The following is an 8,488-nucleotide window of genomic DNA, read 5'->3' as shown; positions in this document are numbered from 1 at the left end:
TGGCAGGTCCGGGCTGGGGATTCGAACCTGCCACCTTAGGTGTACGTGGCTGGCGCCTTAGCCGGTTGAGCTATAGGCGCCGAGCCCATTGTCACTTTTCTTAACTGAAGAGCTTCCCCATGCCATTGACTTCAGGGACAAGGGGACCCACCCAGTTCATGGCTTAAAGTGAAAGTGCCAAGGACCCAGGGGGCTTGAGCCTGAGGTTGAACTGGGTCCAAGATGTCAGATCCCTCAGGGATTGGGGGGGGGGGTAGAATGTGCAGCTGGGGTGCAAGAGCCTGCCTTCTTAGGCTGGGTCAGGCCTACAGATAGCACGTGGTAAGTTGGCTGCAATCACTGCCACAGTTAGCCCAGCCCCCCTGCTCCTGCCTTGGGACCCCAGAGCAGCTTGTTCTCATTTTGGGTGGCTGGAGGCAAGGTGTGACAATTCAGAAGTGGAGTCTGGGTCTCCTTCATGGTCATGTGCCTTTGCTTTAAGAACGTCTTTCCCAGGCACAAAGAAGTAGGACGCTGGCCCCATATGCCAGAGGTGGCAGGTTCAAACCTGGCCCCAGCCAAAAACTGCAAAAAAAAAAAAAATCTTTCCCAATGACCCCTTTCCAAAGACCCTAAGCAGATCCTGGCCACCAAGGATGTTTCAGAGTTTGGTGTTCACTCTGGCTAACCCCTGCAATTCAGTCACAGACCAAAGCCACTGAATTATAAGCAGATTCAGCTTACTGGTAATTTCAGCCACTGGGACTGAGCTGTTGAGGGGATGGTATGTGAGGCAGGCCCGTGAGGCTTGCAGAATGGAAACATCATTCCTGGGGTTATTTTAATTGCCCTGGACAAACTGATATAGGGCATGTCTACAGGGACACAGATGGATAACAGATCATCCTGAAGTCCCTCTGGTGTGCTCCCAACATACCGACAGGCCACTGCAGTGAGCTCTGATGCCATTTGGGGAGTATTAGCAAGGAACTGCTTTGAAGGAACAACTCTTTCACATCCATTCTCATCACATCTTCCCAGGGGCCCTGGAGGGGGCCAAGGGGAGCCCAAGATGCAAGGTACAGGAGAATGACCTGGAGTAAATCTTGCTAGGACCAGGACTCTAGCCCTGTGCCCCTCCAACCTAGGAGTCAGCATCACTGTAATTCTCTAGGCCGCCTCTTTTCTTTTCAGAACTGTAAAAGGCTCCCAGAGCATCACCCACCACTGGCTTCCTCAGAGTGAGAGTTGCTTTTGCCTGCTGTTGCCTGGCGCCACCAGCTTCCCACTTGGCCAGTTATTTCACACCACCCACTCCTTCCCAAGCCTCTTCTGCTGCTCCATGGCCTTGCTTCATCCTTCTCTGAGAATTGCCTCCTTTCCACCCCAAGTCCCAGTTTTCTAAGACTGCCAAAATAAATGGTCACAAACTTGGGGGCTTAAGCAACACGGTTATTACCTTGCAGTTGCATAGGTACTGTGGAACACAGCATTCACTGGGCTGAAATCAAGTGCCGGCAGGCAGGGCCGCTTCCCTTTCTGGAAGCTTACAGGTAAAGCATCTCCTTGCCTTTCCTCCATTCAAAAGACACTCACACTCCTTGGCAGATGGCCCCTTCCTCCATCACCAGAGTTCCTTTGATGTTGCATCATTCTGACCCTTCATCCATCCACACATCCTCCCTCTGACCCTCTTCTGCCTTCAAGGATGCTTGTGATTACACTGGGCCTGCCTGGATAATCCAGGACAATCTTCCTATCTGAGGGTCCTTAATCCTTAATCACATTTGCAGTCTCTTTTGCCACATAAAGTAACGTAGTCACAGGTTCTGGAATTGGGATGTGGTCATGGGGCAGGGGGTCATGTGCCCACCATATTCACCTGTGCCCTGGACCAGACATTTGAGTTCCATTGTGAGCAGTGATGCCAGCTTCCCACACGGGCACTGGGTCTCCCACCCTCTCCTGTGCCCATTGACTCTGCTCTTTCCATTGCATCCTTACCTTCTCTCCTGTGGATTTTTTTTTTTTTGAGACAGAGTCTCATTTTGTCATTCTTGGTAGAGTGCCGTGGCATCATAGCTCACAGCAACCTCAAGCTCTTAGGCACAAGTGATCCTTTGCCTCAGCCTCCCAAGTAGCTGGGATTATAGGCACCTGCCACAATGTCCATCGATTTTTAGAGATGTGGTCTTGCTCTTGCCCAGGCTGGTCTCAAACTCCTGAGCTCAGGGAATCTTTCTGCCTCAGCCTCCCAGAGTGCTAGAATGACAGGTGTAAGCCAATATGCCCCATGGATCATTCTTTTCTTTTTCTTTTTGAGACAGAGTCTCAAGCTGTCGCCATGGGTAGAGTGCTATGGCATCATAGTTCACAGCAACCTCCAACTCGTGGGCTCAAGTGATCCTCTTGCCTCAGTTTTTCTATTTTTAGTAGAGACAGGATCTCGCTTTTTGATCAGGCTGGTCTTGAACCCGTGAGCTCAGACAATCCACCCTGCTGGGCTTCCAGAGTGCTTGGGTTACAAGTGTGAGCCACCAGGCCTGACCTCCTGTTTTTACAAACAAGCTGTAAAAACATCTCTGGACCCGACATAACCTATTAGCCTCTGCCTCATTTCTCTGCTCTAAAATAAAATTCCTTGAAAGTGACATTGACACTTTCACTGTCTCTACTTCTGCACTTCTGGTTCTTCTCCATTCCTCTCCACCTCCGCAATGAATGTCAAGATCTCCAGCCACCGCCATGTTTCCCAACCCCGAGCGCAGCCTGGGTTTTTAGCTTAACCTCCTGGGGTTATTGCTCCCTCCCGGCCCCCTACGGAGTCCACGCCTCCAACCTCATGACCACCAGTCCCGGGCTGTCCTTCCCAGTCCCCTCACTCCACACTCCTCTCTGCCGACCTCGATGGGCATATCCTTCCCAAGGTTCGGTCTTCAACCATTCCCTGTCGCCCTCACGTGTCCCTGATCCTGTCCGTTTGTTCCACACTGTGTCCCTGATTCAAAGCCCCTCTCCAGCCTGCTGGCTCCCCTATATCCTCCGGTCTACTCGGTGCCGCTATTTAGATGTCTGACGGGCATCACCAACCTACCACAGGCAAACAACTGATTTTCACCCATAAAGGTATGGTAACTTTCCCGGGGTCGCCATTTCTTGGCCCCTTATTAACCAGGCAAAATAATCTGAGAAGTCACACTCATTCTCTTTCTTTTCCTGCCATCCCACTTTTTTTTTTTTTTTTTTTTTTGAGACAGAGCCTCAAGCTGTCCCCCTGGGTAGAGTGTCGTGGCATTACAGCTCACAGCAACCTCCAACTCTCCCAAGTAGCTGGGACCACAGGCGCCCGCCACAACGCCCGGCTATTTTTTGGTTGCAGCCATCATTGTTGTTTGGCGGGTCCGGGCTGGGGATTCGAACCCGCCACCTTAGGTGTACGTGGCTGGCGCCTTAGCCGGTTGATCTATAGGCGCCGAGCCGCCATCCCACTTTAAATCATTCAACCCCACGAGCTCTACTTCTAGATCCTGTCCCCATCTGTCGTCGTCGTCTTTGCCACCGACCGAGTCCTCTACCCTGGGCTGTGGCAGCAGGTCTTTGACTCCTCTCCCTCCCTCCCGACCATCGCCTTCCGGGGTTTGCGCCGCTCAGCCCACCCGCCCTTCCTATGCTCTGCTCTGGACTCGGGACTTTGCAAGTGACCCGAGGGCCAGGATCCGGCCAGTCTAGCTAGCTCAGTCCCGCGCGTCCGGCTCTGGAGCCCTTCTGGCGCTACCGGTAAGCTGCGTTGCGGAACACGAGGGATTTGGGAATCGGATAGATTCGAAAGAGACGAGTTCGCGAAGCCCAGGTGCTCGGCGAAGCGGAGGCGAGCCGCGGGGCCTCCTGGGAAACGTAGTTCCAGCCCCTCGTCTCTATTTTTCCGAGGCTGCCGCTGGACGACCCGGGACTACGATTCCCAGAGGCCTCTCCGGCTCGAAGGCTACGCTCCCCGTGGCCGCGCGCTCTGAGCCCGGCCTCTAACGGTGCAGCGTCACCCGTTAAGAGGCTTTGCGGCGTCTCCCGCGTTTCGGAGGTATCAAGAAAGGACGCGAAGAAGGCGCGTTTCATTGATGCGCGGAGAAGCGAAGGCTAGGGAGCTGCCCCTGGCCGGGGCGGCCGTCTGCGGGTCTGCGCCCTGAGCCGCTGGGGCGGGCCCTCCTCTGGACAGTGGGGTCGTGGGTTGTGGTCATCAGGAGGCCCGGGCATCGGGAGTCCGAAAAGCTACCCACAGGGTTCGAAAGTGCAGCCAAAATCAACGACTGAGTCAAGGCTGAGGAATGGAAGCAGGTTTCTCGAGAAGGGGAAACAAGACTGTTGACCATACCTGAGACCAAGCCTCAGCTTTGCCCATTGTCCATCCTACAAATGTGTTTGTAAGTAGGAAGGGAAGGTCTCCAGAAAATATAGAAATTTGGTCTACTTGAAAAATCAATTAAGGGCTGTTCTGCAGCCCTTAATTAAGAGGCCAGTGGCTGCTCAGCTGGCTGAAACTAGTACATGGGTGAACTTTCCTCCTTAACACACTCAAGTCTCCACCCAGGGAGCAGCTATAGCTGTATTACCATAACTTGAGACCTGTGTAGGCGCCTGAGGACTAACAACAATTGCCTAAGGGAGACTACACCCCATACCTGTGATGACGCATCTTTTTATCTGCTACCCCATAAAGACCTCATGCCACTTTCTCTTGGAAACACTGTTTTGGAGAATGTTCCCAGTGCTCTCCTCACTTGGTGGGAGTGGGTAAAACTCCTAGTGATCAAGATCTGAGTTCTTGTAGAGAGTTGTTACCAGGAAAAACAAACCCCAGGCCTTTGGGTAACATGCTGAGCACCTGTTATGTTCCTGCGGCAGGGATGAGATAGGCAAGACACCTGCTCTCATGGAGCTTGGCAAGAGAAAGCCCACGGAGAAACAGTCCAAGACAGCCTTCCTAGAGGTAGACATTGGCATTCCTTGATAGATGGTAGCCAGGGTAGCCCAGATTTTATGGGATTATTGTCAGTACTTGGAATTTAATGCATCTGGATGGAGAAGGGGTAAGGTTTTAACCTGTGGTCTGCAAGTCTTTTAGCTCCTCGTGGAAGTTCCCAGGCTTTTTTGCTCTTGCATCCTCAGGGAAAAACAGTGCCTTCACTTGAAGATCATGCACTCTGTACCTATTCTGTTTCCATTTATTCTCATGGTATCCCCTACTTGTCAGTGGATGGCACTTGGGGTACTGTATTCCTCTCTTCTTCAGATCCTTGGCCCACATTAAGCTTGAAAAGTCTTAACATGTTCCCTTAGATATCTAAGTCAATAACTGTACCATGGACTTCATCATCCCTCATAGTTGAACGAGTTCCAAACCCTAAGCACCAACAAGCTTCTTTCTTGTCTCTTCTGTTGTAGGGAACTAGCACCCCATTGAGTTCTGCTAGTTATGCTACTGTTTCCTTCACTGTCAAGTTTCTTGAAAATAGTTTTCATAATCATTCATTCCCTCACCTTCTGCTTGCTCTTCACACACACACACAAAAAAGGCTTTTTTTTGAGACAGAGTCTCACTATGTCGTCGTTGGTAGAGAGCCGTGGTGTCACAGCTCACAGCAACCTCAAACTCTTGGGCTTAAGTGATTCTCTTGCCTCAGCCTCCTAAGTACCTGTGACTACAGGTGCCTGCCACAACACCTGGCTATTTTTAAACACAGGGTCTTGCTCTTGCTCAGGCTGGTCTTGAACCCATGAGCTCTGGCAATCCACTGCATTGAGCTCCCAAAGTGCTAGGATTGCAGACCTGAGTCACCTCGCCCGGCCCTCTTCACAATGTCCAGGAACTTCTTACCTCCTTCATAGGTTGACTGGATCAATGAATGAGTTTTCACCTTATACCTTGTCCCTTTCCCTTTCTTTCTGCTGCATTATTAATTCCTGTTCTAGAATGGAAACTCAATTAACTCCATTAATGGGAACTCCAGTTAAGAAAACTACCTCAAGTCTCACTACCTGAACGTCAGTTCTTTCAAAAATACAACATTGCAAATTCAGAAAGTACAGTAGGCCCAATTGAGACTCCTGTGGGTCAACTCAGAACTTACTAGCTTTGCCTCCAAGTCTCCCCCGCTGCTGTCCCCACCCTCCTTGTGAGACTTGATTTGCTTCAAGGGAGGCCAGCCTGCTTGCTCTGCTCTGTTTGCCTTTACCATTAGCTCAGATGTCACCACCCATGTGAGGCCTTGCCTTGTCTTCCTGGTTTTATGCAGTTTCCAAGGTTCCTTGTACTTCCCTGGGGCATATTTCAGATGTTTATTTGTTCCACAATTATTCATCAGATGCCTACTCTTTGTCAGCCATTATTCTAGTTGCTGGAGATAATGTTTCAACTCAAGCTTATACAGTAATGGGGGGGAAGACAATAAATATATAATATGATGGGCGGTTTTTATATGCCAAGAAGAAAAATCAGGCCAAGGGCACAGGGAGTGATTGGCAGCAGCAGGGTATGGTTTAGGTTGATGAGGATGGCCTGTCAGAGATGAGATAAATTTTTCAAGGTTAAGGTAGGGGCAGGATCTGAAGAAGAGAGGAATATAGGACCCCAAGTGTCCTTTGAGCAGAGAATTAAATGATGTGAGGGAACAAGCTAAGCAACCATCTTGGAAAAGAATATTAAGGGTAAAGAGCAGATATGGGGGCCTGTGTCAAGGACTGTGCTGCACCTGTTCAAGGCACTATTGTTACCAGGTTTCTAACACTGGATTTCCAGGCTCTTGGTCTCGACGATTCGATGAATGAGTCTACTGACCATAGAATGAACAGTGAGGTTTTATTTACAGCTCAAAGAACCAAACCTCCTTGCAGGGCAGGATGTAAGTGTTACAACTCGTATGAAAACAACTCTTACAAAGAGCCAAGCCTCTTAGTAGAGCAGGATCAGCAGTAGAAGTGCTACAGCTCTTACAAAGGACCAAGCCTCTTTGTAGAGCAGGATCAGCAGCAGAAGTGTTTTACGGAAGTCTACAACAGCCTGCTGAACTCTTGTTCTTCTGCTCTTATCTTCCTCCAAGGTCTGCAAGGATCTGCCCCTAGGCTCCCTGCTCAGGGGCCTTATATAGGTGTAATAGCTTAGCTGTGATTGGTCTATAAAATGGACCAATCAAGGATGGGCACCAGTGTTTTCCCTTGATTGGCAGGTCCTCTAGCGCTGCTCTACTTGAGCCTCTGGAAGAGGAAAGCTCCCCTGCTTGCTCCAGCCGGCCAGTTACCAGCTGCTGTCACCAAGACAAGGTGGCAGGTCCCCTCCCAGGCCCTGCTCGGCTCAGCTGGCAGGGGCACCACTTTTCTGGTATCACTTTGACACAGGAGCTGGATTCCTTAATCTTCTAAAAAAAAATACTTGTTTTTTTCTCTATGCCAATGATAATAGCAATAACATTTGTGCAGCATGTACCAGGTGCCAGGGGACTGTGTAAAGTGCCCCATACACATGGTCTTATCTCTTCTTCACATGTGATAACTTAAGGTAGGTTTTACTGTTCTTCATTTCCCAGATGAGGAGACTGAGGCTCCAGTAGGTTAAGCCACCTTTTATTAAACTACCTTTTTATTTTAAAAGCAATAAAAAGTCACGAATTATGGAAGGCACTCAGTGAAAAGGACAAATCTTCCTTCCTGCCTCTTCCCTGCTTTCATGTCTCTGAGGTACCCTTTTTGATGCTTTCTAGGATACGTGTCTTTTTTACACAAATGGGACCATTTGTACATACTATTCTTAATTTTGTAAACGTAACAGTAGAACCATTTATTCAAAAATACAGAATGAGCACCTGCTATGTGCCAAGCACTGTCTTGGGCACTAGGGACACTGGTGAGGAAGACACAGTCCTCGCGTGGAACTTAGCTGGCCCACCTTCTGTGCTGGTACGTACAGATTCTCCTCATTCACTTTCACACTGGGGGTGCCTCTCACCTATGATTCAGAAGGGGGTTTCTAAGGTTCTGCCAAGATAATACCCAGTGAATATCCTTGTGTACTTTGCCACTATGCCAGGGACATTTGTAGAGTTAGAATGGCTGAGCAAATGGTATGTCATTGGAAAATCTGTTAAGTATTGTCAGCTTGCTGACTTAAAATTGTATCACTTTATACCTCTACCTTCAGTGTATAAAGGTGACAGTTCCCTATATCCCCATAAGCTAGCTGCAGGTATTCCTGATTTAATATTATTAAAATAGTTTTTTAAGGGCAGTGCCTGTGTCTCAGTGAGTAGGGCACCGGCCCCATGTATCAGGAGTGGCGGGTTCAAACTGGGCTCCGGCCAAACTGCAACAAGAAAATAGCCGGACATTGTGGGAGACACCTATAGTCCCAGCTGCTCAGGAGGCTGAGGCAAGAGGATCACCTAAGCCCAGGAGTTAGAGGTGGCTGTGAGCTGTGATGCTATGGCACTCTACTGAGGGTGATAAAGTGAGACTCTGTCTCTAC

Source organism: Otolemur garnettii, unplaced genomic scaffold (assembly GCF_000181295.1).
Source record: "Otolemur garnettii isolate 467f Iridium unplaced genomic scaffold, OtoGar3 scaffold00133, whole genome shotgun sequence".
NCBI classification, from domain to species: domain Eukaryota; kingdom Metazoa; phylum Chordata; class Mammalia; order Primates; family Galagidae; genus Otolemur; species Otolemur garnettii.
Note: the sequence above shows the minus strand (reverse complement) of the source record.